At 44.6% G+C, this 22842-nt stretch overlaps 1 protein-coding gene and 1 long non-coding RNA gene across 2 annotated transcripts in view; both read left to right on the top strand.

Moving 5' to 3' along the window:
- DHRS7C (dehydrogenase/reductase 7C) overlaps positions 1-22842 on the top strand; it is a 598554-nt gene that overhangs the window by 163007 nt on the left and 412705 nt on the right. The gene's annotated exons all lie outside the window — the stretch shown is intronic.
- On the top strand, positions 1872-21221 carry LOC115478902. Its single transcript, XR_003943589.1, has 3 exons — positions 1872-1954; positions 19773-19779; positions 21210-21221. It is a non-coding gene; the product is annotated as an uncharacterized LOC115478902 (long non-coding RNA).

Below are 22842 nucleotides of genomic sequence, written 5' to 3'. Positions count from 1 at the left end.
AGAGCCCGAGAACAGAACGTTCCACTGGATACATCTCGCTACCTGAGTCCAGCTTTTGCAAAAGGAGAACACAGACTACAGGCCTGAGGGCGGTGCCCTGCCCCCAGACACTGAAGACACGACGCGTGCCTCTCAGTTGAGCGAGATTACCCCGGCGCACTGGGTGCACTTCTTGAAGCCGCTGGAAGACTTCGATGTCCTGGGCGGAAAAATCGCGCCGGCGAGATCAAACTCGAAATGGTGAAAATGGCACCACAAAAATAGGGGGAAGAAAACTTCGACAGAGGCCTAAATAGGGCCTACCCCGACGACGAAGAAAACTTACGGGGACAAAACTAGAAGTACGGGAAGGGAGGAAAACCATAAAGGTCTCCTTCCGACACCTTTTTTTTTTTTTTTTTTTAAGAACGAAGTCGATAAACGACGCGCGAGGTCAACTTTGGGGGCTGTGAACGGCGAAACACGACCGTTACCGAGCGCGGACAAAAGAAGACTGGACGGGCACGAGCCGGTTTGGGCGGGAAGACGGCCGCGCATGCGCGGTAGGCGAATCGGCGCGCGAGGACTAGCAAAGGAGACTTTGCTAGAAAGTGTTCCGATTGGAGGGGCTGCCGTGGACGTCACCATCAGTGAGAACAAGCAGCCTGCTTGTCCTCGGAGAAATATTTTCTCTCCTGGTCCATTGTGTGTGGTATGTATAATTATGGTACAGCCAGAGACCCCCCCACTGGAATGGTGGAGGGCCCAGTCATAGAGCTCAGGCCATTACAGACCATGGCTGAGTCAGAAATCTGATGGCTAACATAACTGGGAGCTTACTGGAAAAGTATGGCCTAGTTTGTAGCCCGGATTGAGGCCTAAATAAGCTAAATTAGGAAAAGTTAGGTCAATAGATATGGAAACAAAATGGAGGATTTCAGCACAAAATGGAAGCTGTATCTGTTACAAAGTGGAATTTTCTCTAATGTAAGTTAGAAAAACAAGTTGAGAAATGAGACTTTCCTGTGAGCAGGATTGTGGTCAGCCATGGTGTGAGAAAGGAAAGGTGTAGCTGGATGCAGGGTCTTGCTTAAGATTTGTGGTCAAGCGAGCTAAAGACAAAACCATGTTAGCAAGATAGAAGCTACTCATTAGCATGAGCCAATCAGTGACAACCACGACATTAGCATAGATCCAATCAGGTATATCTACTGTCATATTATCCATATCCTGAGGGCACCTATAAAAATCAGGGTATTTCCTGGTTTAAGTTAGAGAGAAAAGGGTTGCCACTCTCTCTCTCCAAGGGAAACCAATGTGTCCAGCAGCATTGACAAATTACCTAATTGCTTTCCCTTGTAAAACCTCTAATTGGTAAAAGAAATTATAAAAGATTAGGAATTAACACCTGTTTGCAGCTGGATTATTATATTCCTATAATTAATTGATTGTACGTGCCTGTTGTCAATCACTGATTTGACTTGTATCTTGGTAAATAAACTCCTCATCCCAAATGATGATTGTGGGCTTCACTTAATGATGAAAGGCTGTAAGTATAAATGCTTTGTTGTATCAGGCTGTCTTTCACGGCATTGTATAACTTGTGACATAAATCCAGTTTGTCATAAGGCTGGTATCTTTCCTTAGACCTAACATCTCTCTTAGTGGCAATTCCTTTTAGAACTTCACAACTCCTTGATTACCCCAGTACTAGTGCTATTTAGAGATGGAGTCAGATTTAAGGTCACTCCAGCCTTCTTGGGGGGCTCTGGACCCCTCAATTCACAACAGGTATTTATGTGTTTCCTTGAATTAAATCTGACATTAGCTTTTTTTTTACCTTTTTTTTTTTGCTTATTCAGAATGTTCCAGAGTGTTTCATGCTGAAGGATCTCGGCTGGTGCTTTGTGGTAGAACATGGGAGAAGTTAAGCGATTTACATGATGCTTTAATCAGTGTTGCAGACCCAAGTGTTGTGAGTACTTTACTTAGAATACCAATTTTAGTACCCTGGTTTTGTTTTTCTTTGTTCCAAAGTATCCTAAGACATGTCATGCTGAGTCCGACCAAAGGCCACTGAACCCAGTATACTGTCTCTAACAGTGTAAACCACTTTACTACTAAACAGTGGCCTATCTCAGTCAATAGTGCATACTCAGCAGATCCCAAATAGTAAATTTATTCCTTTTTGCTTACTCCCAGGGATAAACAATGATTTTCCACACAGCTGCCCTGGCTAAAAATGTATATGAACTTTTTCTTCAAGAATTGGTCCAAACCCTATTTAACTCAGCTATGCAAGATATTATGAGCACATCCTAGGCAATAAATTCTATAGCTTAATTATAAGGTAAATGAAAAAATACTTTTTATAGTTTGTCTTAACCTGCTGTTGGTTAGTTTTATAGAGTTTCTCCTTATTCTCACACTATTTGAAACATTAAATAATAACAATCCTTTTTTTATAAATTCTGTTCCACTCCATTCATGATTTTATAAACCAGTTCTCAGCCATTTCATCTCCAAACTGAAGAGCTCTAACCTGCATAGCCTTTCTTCATTAGGAAACCTTCTATCCTGTTTATTATTTCTGTGGTCCTTCTCTGCTATGTAATTTTTAAAGATGATGTAAGGGAGAGGGTGGTACATGACAAGGTTTCCCCCACTGATGCAAAGCCACCTTAAGAATAAGTATGTTAGCCTGTCTGGCCAGGAGGGTGGGGCTCAAACAGAAGCAGGAAGTTAAAAGCCCTCTGGCAGAAGGTAACAGGGAGGCCCTGAGTATTTTCTCAGGGTGTTCTGGCTTGGCTGCAGTACCTGAGGGGAGTTCCAGGGAAGAGGAGTGGCCATAGCTTAGATGTTTGCACACTGTTTTGAGAAGAAACCTGTAAGTTTATGCATCCAGGGAAAGTATGAAAACAGTCAAGGTAGGCCAATTATCTCTTGATAGCTGGCATAGTGGTGCCATGTCTGTGACAGGCTGTTGGAACTGTGCGTATTTTGAGAAAGTTATTACATATTGAAGTATTGGGTCATATCAAAGACAAGGTGCTAAAACTGTGGCTACGCTTGAAGAGACTTTACTAGGAGCACCAAGACTGTGAGGACACAGAGCTGGCTATTTTCCTTTGTGTATATAAAGTGGTATGACTTTACCTGCTTCCTGTGGGTGCTGTAGTTTATGAGGTCCTGCAACCACAGATGTCCAAAACTGCACTGTACTCATGCTGTGGTCACAAAACTGATCAAAGCAGAGGCCTTATTGTATTCTTTGGTTTACTCACCATTCTTTTCTGAATAATTCCTAGCATTCTACTGTTTGTGACTGCCACTACACAATGAACTGAGGATTTTAATGACTTTTTCACAGTTGGTCTGCTACCTGGATAGTGCCATTGAAAAATTTTACAGACTACCCCATCTGAGGTGGTCTCCCACTGGGGAGATCTAGTTGGTGGAGCAATGGTGAGGGCTAAAAAATGTCCAGATAGGGAGAGTATTCAATGCTGCTAACTGGATAACTAACATAGGACAGAAAACTGCTTTCCTAAGTTCTCTAATTAGTTATTTGGAGAGAGGTGTTATCATCATTATCCAGATAATGGTGTCGCCTGCAGCATATCCAGGAGCCAGTGCAGCAAGCCTTGCAACAGAACCATGGTTGTAATGTAAAATGACCAATGGCAAAATAATGTGGCATGCTGTAAGCAATGAGCACGCAAACTACTGCTGCATTTGCTCATTCCTAAATGTCACCCTTCCTGTCGTTGAGTGAGTGGTGATTGGCTCAGACGCTGACAGGAATGGTGATGTTAAAAAAAGCATAGCACCAACATATACACTGGCCCCGCTCCCTACTACACAGCCTCCCTGAACCGAACCTATTCCTAGTGGTTTAGTAGTCCCTCTTCCTGATGACCCATAATGATTCTGACTATCCACAGTTAAAAACATTCCTCTTTAAACATTTGCCCTGATAGTCTAGTGGCCTCCTCCTCCTCCTTCCTTTCCCCCTCCCAGCCTACCCTCCATAGCTTCCTGCCACTGGTGCCACCATCTTGAAAAATGGTAGCCCCATACCCTGCCCGATATATCCTGGGGATGCATCAAGTGAGACCTGTCTGAGATATAAGGGAATGTACTGTGTAGGGTAGGGCGTCACCATTTATCAAGATGGTGACGTTGGAGACAGGGGCATTTGGGCATCGCTCCCAAGGAGGTTGGATGAAAACAGGAGATGGGACAACATCAAAATGTTGAAACCAATTAAGCTAGCTTCTGTTTCTCCTTCTCCGCACAACTGTCATCCCAGTACACTCAAAACAAAGCAAACAAACCTATGAGCTGCTGCATCCACATTATCGTTCTTTGTTGTTGGTAGCATTTTTATTTAATCTCACTTTTATTTTCAAACATGCCAGCTAGTGCAGCATGAAGATGTGCACAAAGGAAGTATAATAATAGAATAACTTTTCATTGGTAGAGTAGTAATTTGTTATAAATCTGTTATGATCCTGCCAGTTTGGCAGGGGAAGGGGGGTGGACTTCACTCCAGATTGGCTGGCAGGGTCTGACTAACATCAGGGGGTGTACTTTAGCCTGCTTCTTCCTGCCCTTCCTGCTTTGGCGTTACATTTCCTGGTGACTGAAAGCCGTGCAGGTCTTAGTCAGAACGTGCTGTGTGCTCTGGCTTTTATCTGTGTTTCTGTTTAGGGATTCCTTTTCCCTGCCCCTGTTTGTGTTAGCTGGTTGCAGCGTGTGTGTTTGGAGCTATAATCAGCTCACTGCCTCCAGCTGGGCTCTCTCTCTCTGCATGCAGTTCTCAGTGGGAAGCCGGCTGTGTGTTTGTTCAGCGGGGCTGTGCTCCCGGTTGGGAGCTTTCTCTCTGTTTGTTTAGTTAAGGATCTCCTTCCCTCGTGTGCCTGCCTGCTGGCTCAGTAAGTTTAACCCCTTGTGTGCTGTGGCTCTGTCTCTGTCTTCTGGGTGTTCTGTCAGAGATTTCCTCTCTCTTCTGTTGTGTCTTTTCCCTGGCATTTGGCTGGGGCCTAGGTTTTCCTTTTATCTGCTGCTCATGTCTCTGGCTTGTGGGGGTGGGGTGTTCCTTCTCCCCTTGGCCTCAGGGGAGGGGGGTCCTTTAGGCTGTTGTCTTTTCATCCACCTGCGGGGGGCAGGGGGCTTCCTGTATTAGTCCCCCTGTCCTGCGCTGGTCCTCTGGGGGGTGTGGCCCCGCTCTGTTTCCTTTGTTACTCCCTTTGCCCTGTGGCTGGTGTTCAGCATGTGGCTGGCACCTTGGGGTCCTGGGGGGGGGGGGACTCCTGGGTTCTTTCACCCCTCTTGTGTGTGTCTGGGTTCCAGTTCGGCCGTGAGGCCCGCATGAGTGGCTCTGAGCGCCTGGGTTCCTGTTCGGCCGCGAGGCCCGCCTGTATGCCTATTTCCCTTTCTTCCTGAGGTGCTGCGGGGGAGGGTAGATTAGGGGTTTGAGTAGCTGGGGTGTGCAGTGGTGGGTTGGTCTCCCCTTGGCCTGGGTCGGCGCTCTGCTGGCCTCGGCCAGGGCTCAAGTGCTCACGACCAACCCAACAGATTACAAAATCATAATATGTCATTTGGAGGGGCTGGTTATAGGAACACCCTAGCACATGTTATATTCGTGCATAGATTTTTTTTTCTCCTGGTAAAGTACCACTAAAACAGATCTCATGTTAAGAGAATCAGGTGCTCAACATTCAAAGTTTCTGTCTATTTATTTACTTATTTACGACATTTATATCCCACATCAAACATGAATTAGGTTGAAACCTGGGAGCATTTAAAATCTTTTTTTTTTTCTTATGCCTAGATCAAAAGAAAACAATGGCATGTGGGAACTTTTGTTTTGTAGATTGCAGTGGTATATTATAAAAATGCACTTTTTATTACTACTATTTAAAAGACAGATATTGAATGCAGAAGTCCAGAATCAGTCTAAATGTGCCAGTATTGTCCAGTTCAGCATACTATTAGCTGCCAAGTTCATACAAACTTAATTATGGTCAATGGAAAATAAATCTATTGGCTCAGGCTATCTGCTATATAAATATAGACAAAACAAAAGAGGAGGAAAAGTCCCTCATGTAAACATGAGCATAGAAGAACAAAGTGAGGTGAACTCAAGGAGGATGTTCAATGAGTCTTTATTTCTGACAAGCATAAAAATGACCTCACATAGCCGTGTTTTGGTGCAAAGGCCTGCCTCAGGGGTCAATATCTACATAAATAAAAATGTAAATGTTTGTTTGTTCAAAATCTTAAATCTCCGAAAGTTCTTCACCGATTGCTTTCAAATTTGGACACAACGTTGCATTCGAATACGCGCATGTTTTTATATACCTAGTATTATATAGATGTCATAGCTGTCATACTCGCGGAGCGGAAGCAGTGCGACGAATAATTGCAAATCAAACTGAGGAAGAACGGCCATCAACGAACGAGTGAAACAGACAAAGAATGGCTCAGATATGTGCTGAGGAAGCAGCAGAGCGACGTGCAGCCAGATTTGACGATGCACGGTTGCGAGCACGGCGCTCGCATTTTGCAGCTTCCTATTTGCTTCGTTCTCAACAGAATCAACGCGACAGGCTGAGAGTGGCTTAAATCTCCGAAAGTTCTTCACCGATTGCTTTGAAATTTCGACACAACATTGCATTCGAATATGTGCGTGTTTTTATATACCTACAATTGCAAATCAAACTGAGGAAGAAAAGGCATCAGCGAACGAGCGAAACACACAAAGAATGGCTCAAATACGTGCCGATGAAACAGCACAGCGAAAAACATCGCTCGAGGCTCTTGATCAATCATTGCAAGATTTGCGTGGAAATATCAGACCATTTGGGAACACATTAATATTGCTTGCAGGAGATTTCAGGCAAACATTACCTGTAGTTCCTCGATCGACACCAGCGGACGAAATAAATGCTTGCCTAAAAATACTCTACTTTGTGCCAACACGTAAAGACGTTAAACTTAACTACAAATATGCGTGTCCAGCTGCAAAACGATCAATCAGCTCAGATATTCTCACATCAATTGCTGAAAATTGATCAACGGAAAGATGCCGGTTGATCTGACCTCAGGATGAATTTCATTGCCTCATAACTTCTGCAATTTAGTGACCTCAAAAGAACAATTGGTTGAAAAAGTATTTCCCAATATTCAAACCAATTATAAGGATCACGATTCGCTGACTGAATGAGCTATTCTTGCAGCCAAGAACAACGATGTCTACGAACTGAACAATATTATTCAGTCTAACATTCAAAGCGAGCCACTCACATACAAGTCCGTCGACACTGTTCTGGAAGCAGATGAAGCGCTTAATTATCCAACAAACTTTTTCAATTCCTTCGTTCTGCCAGGGATGCCACCGCACGTACTGCAATTGAAAATCGGCGTGCCAATTGTCATGTTGCGAAATATCAACCAGCCAAAGCTTTGCAACCGCATGTGCTTTGCAGTAAAAAAAAATTAATGAGCAATGTCTTACAAGCAACAATCTTGACAGGACCTTTCAAAGGTGAACATGTCCTCATTCCTTGCATTCCTATGATTCCAACAGATATGCCATTTCAATTTAACAGATTGCAATTCCCAATTCAATTGGCGTTTGCAATCACCATCAACAAAGCTCAGGGCCAATCTTTAGAATTCTCCCGTTTACATCTACATACGGATTGCTTCTCACATGGACAATTATATGTTGCATGTTCTACAGTCGGCAAACCAGACAATCTCTATCTCTGCACACACAATGGAACAACAAAAAATATTGTATACCCACAAGCATTGTGAAATTAAACATATTAGAAACCTGCGCTTCCTCTTTTCTTTCTTTTCCATTTAACCAGACTGAGCCACAGCAACGCGTGGCCGGGTAGAGCTAGTATCTAAATAAAATTAAACATAAAAAGTATATAAATGATAAGTAATAAAATGCAAATAATTAAAACTTTAAAACATTGTACAATATACACGAATTGAAGTGACACTCAGACAGATGATCTTATGAATGTAAGCCACATTGAACCCGCCTTTGCTTGGGATAATGTGTGATATAAAAGTTAAAAAAAATCCTTTTTCCTCCACCTTTTAAGACCCTGCCTATCCAGCTGGATATTGATAGCACAAGGAAAGCAAATTTGGTCCAGTGAAGACTAACTCAAAATAATCTGCTCCTTAGCTGGGCCCTAGTATTACAATGTTGAAAATGCAGCCATACCATGCCTATGTGGTTATGTTCCACTAATAAGTTAAATGATTAACTGACTTTCTTAACAGGATTATATAAATTTTGGATGCCTAACTAGGGACACAAACATACACTTATTTATTCAATATCACAATTCTTCATGTACAGCCACAAAACAACCTTTTTAGGGTGGATAGTATTCACAATGAACACCTTTTATTATCAACCAGATAGAGTTAAGAGTTTTCAGTTTTGGCACAGTATAAGTCATCACAAGAACAAAATATAAGAAAACCAATGGAGTGCATTAGCGGCTTACAACCCATTTAGTTACGTTAAAACTGTGGCGGTGCCACAAAGATATCAGTTATAACGGAATAGAGAAGGCATTACCCACATGTCTAGGACAACGGAGAGGAGAAGATTGGCTCTATACTCCCTCATATATTCTACACGAATTACCTACAGAATCACCTGCATCAGATTATCTCTTCAGGTACAGACTTAGATCTTAGAACTATAGAGCCTCTGCATCAGAATATCTCTCCAGGTACAGGCACAGCATCAGAACATCTCTTCAGATACAGGCACAGCTTATAGAACCATATAGCCTCTGCACCCTACACGAATTACCCATAGAATCGTCTGAATCAGATTATCTCTCCAGGAACAAATATAACTCTTAGAATTATAGAACATCTGCATCAGAATCTCTCTCCAGATACAGGTACAGCTCTTAGAACCATATAGCATCTGCACCCTGGTGTAACCTCTCTGGATATCAAATCAGATAGACAAGTCACAGGAGCCCGACCTGAATACCTAACCTGGAAATATACATTTTCCAATCAAATTAAGAACCAATACTACAACAAATATCCAATCATCTTAATAACCTTAACCAATCAACATCAAAATGAATACCACTAAACTTCTCCTTATTATTTATTCACTTTCCTTAATCCACCTCATACTAACTACTCCCCTTTCAGAAACCAACAGCATTTCCACAATATACATGCTCAATAGATTACCTAAGCACAATACACACCGCCAAAATTACAATAATAACCAAAACAACGAAGATACTACTTTACACAAACAAAATCAAACTAAAGGAAAAAAAGGACATAATAAATCCACCACACAAGAAAATAGACAATTAAGGAAAATCATCACAATCCCAAACCCAACTGATCCATATCAAACAATTCAAATAGGATACATTAATGCCAGATCAGCTGTTAACAAAGCTACAACAATAACAGATTGGATCACTGATGACAACCTTGATCTATTACTCATCAACGAAACCTGGATTCATGATCACAACGACCCCATAATATTAGATCTTTGCCCCCCAGACTACAAAATTACTCACTGAACAAGAAACGGAAAGAGAGGAGGAGGAATTGCACTGATATATAAATCCTATTTCACCATAACAACTTCAGCAGAATCCATAACATCACAACTTGAAATTGTATCACTCAGAATTAACCATACCTCCTTGCTAGACCATTTAAACATCATCTTGTTTTACAGACCACCAGGTAACTGGCAAGATTGCCAACCACAATTCATGGACTTCATTTCGAATACCTGTGTATCTAATTCCAATCTTCTTATAATAGGAGACATAAACTTGCACCTAGAAGACCCTAATGCAATCAATGCATGCGAATGTAAAGATTTTTTCCAATTATGGGAATTCAACTGGTCCAACATTCAAGCAACTCATGTTAAAGGACATACACTTGACCTTATTACTCACAAATTCTCCTCAGATCAATCCCTTATATTAACAGATACAAAATGGACAGAGATACCATGGTCAGACCATTATAAATTAAACCTATCCTTACAATGGCGGAAAAAAGACTCACATCAGAAACAAGAATGTACAACATATACCACAAGAGGCCAAATTGATCCTGTTCTATTCTGGCAACAGTTCTATATGAATGATTGGTCAACACAAATAGAATCCAAACAATATCTCCTAAATTGGGATGACAGATGCAAGAGTATATTGGACACTATCGCACCACTACAAACCAGAACCTCACAAAGACATAGTTCAATACCATGGTTTAATGAAGATCTGAATATACTAAAAACTCAAGGTAGGAGACTTGAACGAGCATAGAATAAAATGAAAGATGAATCTACACTCAATGCATGGAAACAAATGCAAAGAAAATATAAATACACAATTAGACAAACAAAAAGATCATATTACAAATCCAAAATAGGGCCTGATTACAAAGACACACATAAATTATTCCAACTTGTGCATAAACTTCTTGACACCTCATCAGTTACCACAGCCAGCACAGATACCCCATCAGCAGATGATCTGGCTACTTATTTCAAAGAGAAAATTATAAAATTACGATCTACCTTACCACTTAATACCACTGACCATGAAACATTCATTAACTGTTTGGACCCAATCACTGATGGATATCCAGCAGACCGAATCTGGACAAATTTTGATATACTGGAAGAGGAAATCGTCACCCAAGTGATCAACAGATTCGCCAAGTCTCACTGCAAACTAGACTCTTGGCCCAGTTATCTAATTAAGTCTGCCCCTCAACGTTTCTTAACAGATCTCACCTCCTACTTAAACTTCATGCTGCAACATGGATTCTTCCCTTTGGATAAAGGAAATATTTTACTCACTCCGATATCTAAAGACCTAATACTAACTACAGCCCAGTAGCATCCATCCCTCTTGTAATGAAGTTAATCGAAAGTTTAGTTACCAAACAACTTACCGATTATTTAAACAAATTCTCTATACTCCATACATCTCAATCGGGATTTCGAGCTAATCATAGTACCGAAACAGTACTAATAACGCTCCTAACCAAATTTAAACAAATAATAGCAGCTGGCAATAATTTTCTCCTCTTGCAATTTGACATGTCCAGCGTGTTCGACATGGTCAGCCACAATATACTATTGAACATCTTAGAATATTTTGGCATTGGAGGAAACGTACTGCATTGGTTTAATGACTTCCTAACTACAAGAACATACCAAGTGATATCAAAGCTGAATACATCATCACCATGGAAACCTGAATGTGGAGTGCCTCAGGGCTCATCCCTCTCACCAACCCTTTTCAACTTAATGATGATTCCACTGGCCAGATCACTGTCCAATCAAGGTCTCAATCCATATATTTATGCAGACGAAGTCACGATCTATATACTGTTTGAAAAGGATTTAACAGAAATCACAAACAAAATCGATCATAGCTTCCAAATAATGAACTCATGGGTGGATGCATTTCAACTGAAGCTTAATGCAGAAAAGACACAATCCACCTTATTTTCGAAAGAGAAAGACACCCATATTTCGACCCAAATTGGGAGATGGGCGTCTTTCTCCCGTGGACGCCCAAATCGGTATAATAGAAAGCCGATTTTGGGCTTTTTCAACTGCACTCCATCGCGGAAACGGCCAAAGTTGACAGGGGCATGTTGGAGGCGTAGTGAAGGCGGGACTGGGGCGTGTTTATTGGCCGAGGAAAGAAGGGCGTCCTCGGCCCATAATCGAAAAAAGAAAGGCGTTTTTAGCGCGAATTTGGGTCACTTTTTTTGGACCATGTTTTTTCAGGAACAAGTCCCAAAAAAGTGCCCTAAATGACCAGATGACCACCGGAGGGAATCGGGGATGACCACCCCTGACTCCCCCAGTGGTCACTAACCCCCTCCCACCCCAAAAAAAAAAACAACTTTAAAAACTTTTTTTTCCCAGCCTGTATGCCAGCCTCAAATGTCATACCCAGCTCCATCACAGCAGTATGCAGGTCCCTGGAGCAGTTGTTAGTGGGTGCAGTGGACTTCACCCAGGTGGACCCAGGCCCATCCCCCCCTACCTGTTACACTTGTGGTGGTAAATGGGAGTCCTCAAAACCCACCAGAAACCCACTGTACCCACATCTAGGTGCCCCTCTTCAGCCATAAGTGCTGTGGTAATGGTATAGAGTTGTGGGGAGTGGGTTTTGGGGGGATTTGGGGGGCTCAGCACCCAAGGGAATGGAACTAAGGACTTGGGAGGTAGTTAACTTTTTTTTTAATAGTTACAAGTGCCCTCTAGGGTGCCCGGTTGGTGTCCTGGCATGTGAGGGGGACCAGTGCACTACGAATCCTGGGTCAGGATTTTCACGCGACCCGAGGAGGTCCTGGCGCAGCATTGACTCCGGATAATAAACCAACTGGGGGATTGGAGAGTGAGTTCTCCCCCCCCCCCCCCCCCCGAAGATATCTGGAGCGGTTTCTGTGGAGAAATTGGACCTGGTGAAGCCAAAAAATGTCACAATCGACGCATTATGAGAAGTGCTGCAGAATGTGAATAACTTTCTTCTTCAGATGTTTAAAATTTTTCAGGAATAAACATGTGAATTAAAGAATTTATATCAATACTTATCTAACAAAGAGGAAGTCCAAGATATAAAAATAGAGACTTTGACTATGGAATTTTTTCTTTTATTGAACTGTTGAAGAAATATTTCTCTGATAATTTGCAAACATTTTCTGATAGCCACCCTCCGGTGTCTAAAGCGATTTATATTTCCCCTAAATAATCTTCTTTATCAGAGAAAAGAGATGTGAACTTAACTGATATTTTGGAAAAGCTATATTACTAGTGACTTTCGCCTTTGATTTAGATAGGAATAATGTTTTGAAATTGTATTTCCGACACATGGTTGATAGTTTTTTGGGTTCAAAGATAAATATATTTCCTGACTTATCAGGGGAATCACAGACTAGGAGGTGTGAACTCTTGGCTTTTAAGCCAAAGATCATTGCCCTAAGTGGGACCTTCCTAGTGCGATTCCCTTGTAAGTGTTCTATTTCTTTGAATTTTAATAATTACTTATTTGTTGAACCTAAGAAATTACAAGAGTTAGTGGAGTTGAAAGAACAGATGAAGAACCCTCTGCAGCAACTTCTTTTAGTTACCACTGTTCCGGCTGCAATTACCGATTAACCTTCCTCCCTCAGAAAAGTGAATTGTAAGATTAACCATTTTGAGTTTTTCTTATTTTCTTTGAGATTGTTTTCCTGATCTTGGATCTCCCAGTTGTGGACGATTATATAAGGTAAAATTATGTATAATCATACCTGATAATTTTCTTTCCATTAATCATAGCTGATCAATCCATAGACTGGTGGGTTGTGTCCATCTACCAGCAGGTGGAGATAGAGAGCAAACTTTTGCCTCCCTATATGTGGTCATGTGCTGCCGGAAACTCCTCAGTATGTCGATATCAAAGCTCCATCCGCAGGACTCAGCACTTAGAGAATTACACCCACGAAGGGACACTCTGCCCAGCTCACCACCGCCGAAACGGGGGAGGGGAATTAACCCAGCTCATCCCCACACAAGTGGGGGAGGGGAATCCGTCCAGCTCATCCCCGCGGAGCGGGGGAGGGACACCACACCCGCCGATGCGGGGGGATCTGGCTTATCCTGCAACCGCAACCGCGGGAGGAGCTGACTGACCCGAACACCGCCGAAGCGGGAGGGGTACAAAACTGCCCTACAGCCGCACGAAGCGGGAGGGAGTGCCGGCAGAATTATAAGTCTCAATCCAGCCCCGTAAAACGGAGGGGAGAGGAATGCAGCAGCTCACTGTAACACAAACTCGTCTTAACTCTTGAAGAATCCAAGTGAAAAAACTTGAACACGAAGTCTTTCTGAAGTAACTGAAGAGTAAACTTGAACCTGAAATGCAACCAGAATAAAACAATACAGATATCTGGGAGGGGCTATGGATTGATCAGCTATGATTAATGGAAAGAAAATTATCAGGTATGATTATACATAATTTTACCTTCCATATCATCAAGCTGATCAATCCATAGACTGGTGGGATGTACCGAAGCAGTACTCACCCAGGGCGGGACATAGAAATCCCTGACCGCAACACTGAAGCTCCAAACCGGGCCTCCGCCCGAGCAGCCACAGTCAAGCGGTAATGCTTGGAGAATGTATGGGCCGAAGCCCAAGTTGCCGCCTTGCATATCTCTTCCAAGGAGACGGAACCGGCCTCTGCCATCGAGGCCGCCTGAGCTCTTGTGGAGTGAGCCTTCAGCTGGATAGGCGGCACCTTCCCTGCGGCCACATAAGCCGCTGCAATGGCTTCCTTGACCCATCTTGCCACTGTAGGCTTAGCAGCCTGCAGACCCCTACGAGGACCTGCAAACAGGACAAACAGATGATCCGATTTCCGGAAATCATTGGTCACTTCCAAGTATCTGATGATGACTCGTCTCACATCCAGATATTTAAGAGCAGAGTACTCCTCTGGGTAGTCCTCCCTACGAAAGGAAGGGAGACAGAGCTGCTGATTCACATGGAAGCGAGAAACAATCTTGGGCAGAAAGGAAGGCACTGTGCGAATAGTCACTCCTGCCTCAGTGAACTGCAGAAAAGGCTCTCGACATGAGAGCGCCTGGAGCTCGGAAACTCTTCTGGCTGAAGTGATAGCCACCAAAAAGACTGCTTTCAACGTCAGGTCTTTCAGAGATGCCCTCGACAAGGGTTCAAACGGCGGCTTCTGCAATGCTCTTAGCACCAGGTTGAGATTCCACGCAGGCACCACTGAGTGCAGAGGAGGGCGCAGGTGATTAACTCCCTTGAGAAAGCGCACCACATCTGGCTGGGAAGCCAGGGAAGCACCCTTCAGGCGGCCCCTGAAGCAAGCCAGAGCCGCTACCTGGACCTTAAGGGAACTGAGCGACAGGCCTTTGTCCAGACCTTCTTGCAGGAACGCCAGCACTGAAGAAATTGGAGCAGTGAAGGGAGAAAGTGAGCCTGCTTCACACCACGCTGCAAAGATACGCCAAACCCTGGCGTAAGCAGTAGAAGTAGAGCGTTTCCTCGCTCTCAGCATAGTGGCGATGACCTTGTCTGAGAAGCCCTTCTTCCTCAGACGCTGCCGCTCAATAGCCAGGCCGTAAGACCAAAGGGGGAGGGATCCTCCATCACCACGGGACCCTGATGTAACAGGCCCCGCTCCACTGGCAGCCGCAGAGGATCGTCGATTGAGAGCCTGATCAAGTCCGCATACCAGGGACGCCTGGGCCAATCCGGACCCACCAGGATTATCCTGCCGGGATGTCTTGCCACCCGGTCTAGGACCCTGCCCAACATGGGCCAGGGTGGGAACACATAGAGAAGCTCTTGTGTCGGCCATTGTTGGAGAAGAGCATCTACTCCCAGGGATCGAGGGTCCCGTCCTCTGCTGAAGAAGCGCGGCACTTGGCAATTGGCCGATGACGCCATCAGATCTAGGCTCGGCTGGCCCCAGCGCTTCGTGATGTCCAAGAACGCCTGAGCAGATAGCTGCCACTCTCCGGGCTCCAAGGTATGGCGACTGAGAAAGTCCGCCTTGACATTCATGACTCCGGCAATGTGGGCCGCTGACAGCTGTTCCAGGTTCGCTTCCGCCCACTGGCATAGACTCATAGCCTCCTTGGCTAGAGGGGCGCTCTTGGTACCTCCCTGGCGGTTGACATAGGCCACAGCCGTGGCATTGTCCGACAGTACCCGTACAGGCTTCAGCACCAGTACCGGGATGAACTCCAAAAGCGCCAACCGAATGGCTCTGAGTTCCAGGAGGTTGATAGACCACTTCGCCTCTGCAGGAGACCAGAGCCCCTGCGCTGTCCTTCCCAAGCAGTGGGCTCCCCAGCCCGACAATGAGGCGTCCGTCGTGACGACAATCCACTCTGGGGTCACCAGAGGCATTCCTGCAGACAACTTGTCTGTCTGCATCCACCAGCTCAGCGCCTTGCGCACTGCTGGATCCAAGGGAAGACGCACCGCATAATCCTCCGACATCGGAGTCCAGCGCTGCAGCAGAGAGTGTTGTAGTGGTCTCATATGAGCCCTGGCCCAGGGCACTACTTCCATCGTGGCCGTCATAGAGCCCAACAGCTGCACATAGTCCCAAGCCCGAAGAGGAGAGGCTACCAGGAACTGGTCCACCTGAGCCTGAAGCTTGACAATCCGATTGTCTGGCAGGAACACTCTGCCCACTTGGGTGTCGAATCGAACTCCCAGATACTCCAGGGACTGAGTCGGGCGCAGCTGGCTCTTCTCCCAGTTGATGATCCATCCCAGGGAGCTCAAAAGAGCAACTACCCGGTCCACAGCTTTGCCGCACTCTGCATAAGAGGGGGCTCGGATCAACCAGTCGTCCAGATAAGGATGGACTTGTACTCCTTCCTTTCGCAGGAAGGCCGCTATGACCACCATTACTTTGGAAAAGGTCCGCGGAGCAGTAGCCAACCCGAACGGGAGGGCTCTGAACTGGAAGTGTCGGCCCAGGACTGCAAAACGCAGAAAGCGTTGATGAGGAGGCCAGATGGGAATATGCAGGTACGCTTCCTTGATGTCCAAGGAAGCCAGGTACTCCCCTGCCTTCACTGCCGCTATAACAGAGCGGAGAGTCTCCATACGAAAGTGCCGCACTTTCAAGGCCCGATTGACCCCTTTGAGGTCGAGGATAGGCCGGACAGAACCTCCTTTCTTTGGTACCACAAAGTAAATGGAGTAACGCCCCTTGCCAAGCTGACTTTCTGGCACCGGAACGACCGCACCCAGGCGGATCAGATTGTCCAAAGTCTGCTGCACTGCCACAGCTTTGACTGGAGACTTGCAGGGAGAGAGTACGAACCCGTCTTTTAAGGGTCGGCAGAACTCTAGCTTGTAGCCGTCTCTGATGACTTCCAGCACCCAAGCGTCTGAAGTTATTGTGGTCCACTCGCCCAGAAACGAGGACAGCCGTCCTCCAATCTGCACTGGGGCGTGGACCAAGACCCCGTCATTGGGTACGAGACCCTGGGGGAGGACCGGAGGGAGCACCTCCGGGACGGCGGTCTCTGCGAAAGGAACGCTGCTTGGGGGAGAAATGCCTCTTAAAGGAAGAGGGGGCAGAAGAACCCGACCTGCCCGGGCGGTACCGACGGGCTTCCTGAAACCGTCCTCTGGAGGTACCGGGACGAGCACTAGCCCGAGCCCTGACCTCTGGTAACTTCTTGCCCTTAGACGTGCCGAGATCGGTCACGATTTTGTCCAGCTCGACCCCAAAGAGCAGCTTGCCTTTAAAAGGCAACCTAACCAGGCGGGATTTAGAGGCGTGGTCAGCAGACCAATGTTTCAGCCAAAGCCACCGCCGCGCAGAGACTGTCTGAGCCATGCCTTTAGCTGAGGCTCTCAAGACATCATACAGCAAGTCTGCCAAATAGGCTAAGCCCGATTCCAGGGCTGGCCAATCATCCCTCAAGGAATGATCCGAGGGGGAAGCCCGCTGCACCATAGTCAGGCACGCCCTGGCCACATAGGAGCCGCAAACTGAGGCCTGCAAACTTAAAGCAGCCGCCTCAAAGGACGACCTTAAGGCCGCCTCCAATCTCCTGTCTTGGGCGTCCTTTAGGGCCGTGCCACCTTCCACCGGCAATGCCGTTTTCTTAGTCACCGCAGTGATTAAAGAATCCACGGTAGGCCACAGATAGGCCTCACGTTCACTCACAGCCAAAGGATAGAGGCGGGACATAGCCCTAGCCACTTTAAGGCTCGCTTCTGGGACATCCCATTGAGCCGAAATTAAGGTGTGCATGGCATCATGCACGTGGAAGGTTCTAGGCGGGCGCTTCGTCCCCAGCATAATGGCAGAGCCAACAGGGGCTGAGGGAGAGACGTCCTCCGGAGAGGAAATCTTCAAAGTGTCCATGGCCTGTAACAACAGGTTGGGCAAATCCTCTGGGCGAAAAAGCCGCGCTGCAGAGGGGTCATCCGCTCCATCCGAGCGGGGATCCGTCTCCTCCAAGGAATCCGCAAAGGACCGTTGGGAGACCTCAGACACGCTGCCCTCATCTACATCGGAGGAGACAAATTCCTCCAAGGCCTGGGAATCAACCCGAGGGCGTTTACCTCTGGGAACCTCAACCTCTTTACCAGACGAGGGAGCGGGGGCAGCGTTGTGCATGAGGAAGGCCTGATGCAGCAGCAAAACAAACTCGGGGGAGAAACCCCCCAGACTGTGCACTTCCGCAGCCTGGGCAACAGCCCTAGGCGCACTCTCAACCGGCGCTCGCAACAGCGGGGGAGAGGCCTGCTGCGCATCCAAAATGGCGTCCGGCGCGAAACTCCGCGAAGGAGCCGCGCGGGAAGAACGGCTCTTAACTTTAGCCGCTTCTGTGCCGTCGCCCAAATTAAGGGCGTTCATGGCATTAATGTCTCCAACCTCAAGGGCGGCCCAAGAAGAAGCCGTCCGAGCCGCGTGGCCGGCCAAAATGGCGGAGGCGAGGAGCGGGGGATGGGCGTTTATGGCGGGAAAAACCGCCACGCCGGAGGAAGGACCGGGACATTTAACGGTCACGAAACTGCCACCCAACAAGGGCGAATCAGGCTTTAATACCCCCGCATCCCCTCTAGAAGCGCTCAAGCGACCCGGGGAGCGACCCTTTGCGCCCTCGCCCTCCGACGCCATGTGCCACGAGGAGAAGAATCGGGGAACCCCCGCCCGCTATAAAAAGGTAAAATTACCTGCTGTCCGCTCCGAGTTGTAACGACCTGGTGTCCCAGTGAGTAGCTGCAATAGACGCTTAAATAAACGTCGTAATAAACGCCTTTAAAGACGTTTAAAATTTTTTTTTTTTTTTTTTTTTTTTTTTTTAACGGAGCCAGCGGGAGGGGGGAGAAAAGGAGGGACCTGGCACCACCAGGTTTGCACTTGCTCAAAAGAGCCCTCAACCCCAGGCACTCAACAAAACCTAAAAATTAGGCTTGGAGGCCTAGCCAGAGCTGCTGCTGTGTGTGACCACCACCTGCTGAGATAGAGAACATACTGAGGAGTTTCCGGCAGCACATGACCACATATAGGGAGGCAAAAGTTTGCTCTCTATCTCCACCTGCTGGTAGATGGACACAACCCACCAGTCTATGGATTGATCAGCTTGATGATATGGAACATATATTGGTGGGAGAAAATGTTTTCTTTTTTAATATCAATTTCTGTTTTCCCTTACATTTATGTGATAAATGTGAATGTAATTAAGTAAAATGATTAAAAAAAAAAGGACGGAAGACCAAACGACAGCCGGCGTGGTTAAAAAGTGAGGTGAAGGAAGCTATTAGAGCTAAATGAAAATCCTTCAAAAAATGGAAGAAGGAACCCACTGAAAATAATAAGAAACAGCATAAGGAATGTCAAGTCAAATGCAAAACGCTGATAAGGAAGGCTTTGGAGTTTTTTGATAGTCTGTTCTTTGCAGCCCGCATATAGTGCGTTGCAGTAATCCAGATGGCTTATTACCACACAAGGGTGCGGAAGACGTATCTCGGGAAGAATGGTTTTACTCTTGAGTTTCCACATGGTGTGGAACATCTTTTTCGTCATGTTCTTCACGTGGGTATCAAGAGTGAGGTTTCGATCGATAGTAATTCCAAGAATTTTCAGGTTTTGTGAGACTGGAAGAGAGCAGTATGGTGTGATTATGGTAGAGAAGTTTTTTGTGTTATGTTGGGAGGTGAGTACAAGACATTATGTTTTTTTCTGCATTAAGTTTTAGTTGGAATGCATCTGCCCAGGTGTGCATGATTTTGAGACTTTGGTTGATCTCGTTAGTGATTTCATTTAGATCATGTTTGAACGGGATGTAGATTGTGACACTGTCTGCATATATGTAAGGATTGAGGTTTTGGTTGACTAGCAGTTTGGCTAACGGGATCATCATTAGGTTGAATAAGATTGGTGATAGGGGGGATCCTTGGGGTAAGCCACATTTGGGTGTCCATGGGGGTGATCTGTCCGCTTTCGTTATTACTTGGTATGATCTTGTGGTTAGGAATCCTTTAAACCATTTGATTACTGTGCCTCCTACTCCGAAGTATTCTAGTGTATGTAATAGTATTTCATGATTAACCATGTCAAAGGCACTGGACATGTCGAATTGTAGGACGAGTATGTTGTTACCAGTTGCGATTGCTTGTTTGAATGAGTTCATTGCGGCTACTAGAACAGTTTCTGTGCTGTGGTTTGTCCAAAATCCTGATTGAGATTCGTGCAGGATTGAGTGTTTATTTAGGTATTCAGTGAGTTGTTTCATCACTATGCCTTCCATGAGTTTGGTTATGAGTGGGGTACATGCTACTGGGCGGTAGTTGGTTAAGTCCATTGTGTTCTTCTTGGCATCTTTTGGTAGTGGTGGGCGCCTTCGGTTTCCATTATCGCTGAAAAACGATACCACCCAGCTCAAATCCACACAAATCCGATGCATTTGCCTGGCACACACCATATTATCGGAAAAAGGATGGCCGCCCATTTTTCAGACACCTTGAAACTACTGGGAGTCACAATTGATAGAAATCTCACATTAGAAAGCCATGCGAAAAATGTAACAAAGAAAATGTTCCATGCAATGTGGAAACTCAAAAGAGTTAAATCTTTCTTCCCAATGGACGTATTTCACAACTTGGTACAATCAATGGTGCCGAGCCACTTAGACTATTGCAATTCCATCTATGCCGGATGCAAAGCATAAATCCTTAAACTCCAGACTGCCTAAAATACTGCAGCTAGACTCATATTTGGAAACGCGAAATACGAAAGCGTCAAACCCCTATGAGAAAAATTACATTGGCTCCCATTAAAAGATCGAATTGTGTTCAAAACTTGTACACTAGTTCATAAAATTATTCACGGTGAGGCCCCGTTCTACATGTAAGACTTCATAGACTTACCAGTAAGGAATACAAAAAGATCATCACACACCTTCTTGAACCTCCATTACCCCAATTGTAAAGGACTTAAATATAAATCAATCTATGCATCCAGCTTCTCCTATATCAGCACACAACTGTGGAATGCATTACCAACTGCCATAAAAACTATGCACGCTTTGACAGATTTCCGTAAATTACTAAAGACTAATTTGTTCAAAAAGACTTACCAAAAGGATCCTTCATAAATGACCAGACATCAAAACTTTATTGAAAAAAGTTAATATTGAACTCTTTTTATTTGTTTTACTTTATTAACATTATTACTGTTGAATCTTCTACATTTACCCTTGTTCTTTAATGCTTAAATTGAACTGTATATCTACTCCTTATAACTTGTACTTTAAATGTAATAATATTCTGTATTTCTCATTCCAGAATGGCGATTGCCATTACGGCACAATGTAAGCTACATTGAGCCTGCAAATAGGTGGGAAAATGTGGGATACAAATGCTACAAAGAAAGAAAGAAAGAAAACAAAAGAGATCTGCATGAAACAAAATATTTGTTTTTATTTTCACTTATAAAACCACATGCCCCTGCAACATGTTCAAAACAGAATAACCAATTTGTGTATTTAAAACGTAAACTTCTACAAAACAGATGAAGATGTGATTCTATATGCCCCAATGAAAAGAGAGTTTAATTTTACTTCCATTTAACTTCAATATATTCCATATTTATAACACCAGGCTTCCCAAGGCAGATTGCAACAGTTAAGATGAACCCATCAGGAAACAGGATATCCTCACTGAAATTTGGCCATCTGTATTGTATAGAACAGTGTAGAAAAATGAGCACAAAATACAGAGTTTATAAGTGTTGTTTCTACTAGCTACAATAATATTTAAGCTGTTTTAGTGATATTCAATTTTTATTTCATGATGTTTATATCTAGATATGGGATGCTTTCAAATAAATTAAAATGCTGTCAAATAAGTTAAAAAAAATCTTTTGTCCTCCACCTTAAGGCACTGCCTATCCAACTGGAACAGCTTTAGACTTTTTACAGATGGACCACACATAGATAGTCCCTTATTTCTAATAATCTTTTCCTATTGTTTTCAAAAGCGTTTGCTATTGTTTTGGGTATACTAAAATGGCAACAAACTCTGCCTACTGGCTTCAGCTCATATATTAGACTACTTAGGCTCACACTCAAGGGCATTTTCGAAAGAGAAGGACGCCCATCTTTTGACACAAATCGAAAGCCGATTTTGGGCATCCTCAACTGCTTTCTGTCGCGGGGACAACCAAAGTTCACGGGGGCGTGTCGACAGTGCACCGAAGGCGGGACGGGGCATGGTTAAGAGATGGGCGTCCTCGGCCGATAATGGAAAAAAGAAGGGCGTCCCTCACGTGCATTTGATATAATATATCTTGTTTATCGGGGGTATAGCCCCCAAGGGGATTTTCAATATTTCATTCAAATAACTTCGAAAGGTATCTATTGGCGACACTCCTGACTCTGATAGCAGATTTAGGGAAATCACTTACTCCCCAGATAAATACACTAAACCAGGAAATGAAAAACCATGAGGAAAAAATAAAGAATTTGGACTTAAAAGTAGGGGAATTGGAACAGATAAAGGAGAAAAATGATTCAGATATGAAAATACTTCAAACACGCCAGGAGGTTATGATGAAGGATTTGACTTCATTAAGAAGAAAAACTGAACTCCTTGAAAATACTGTTAGAAGTAATAACCTACGGTTGTTAAATTTTCCTAAACAAATTACCAAACCCCCTAGGGAAATGTGGAAGAAATACTTAATGGAGATTCTTGGGGTAAAAGAGGAGTTGATTCCTCCTTTTACATATGTTTAT

This window comes from Microcaecilia unicolor, chromosome 10 (genome assembly GCF_901765095.1).
Source record: "Microcaecilia unicolor chromosome 10, aMicUni1.1, whole genome shotgun sequence".
In the NCBI taxonomy this organism is placed as follows: Eukaryota; Metazoa; Chordata; class Amphibia; order Gymnophiona; family Siphonopidae; genus Microcaecilia; species Microcaecilia unicolor.
Note: the sequence above shows the minus strand (reverse complement) of the source record. Positions and strands in the feature narration are given on the sequence as shown.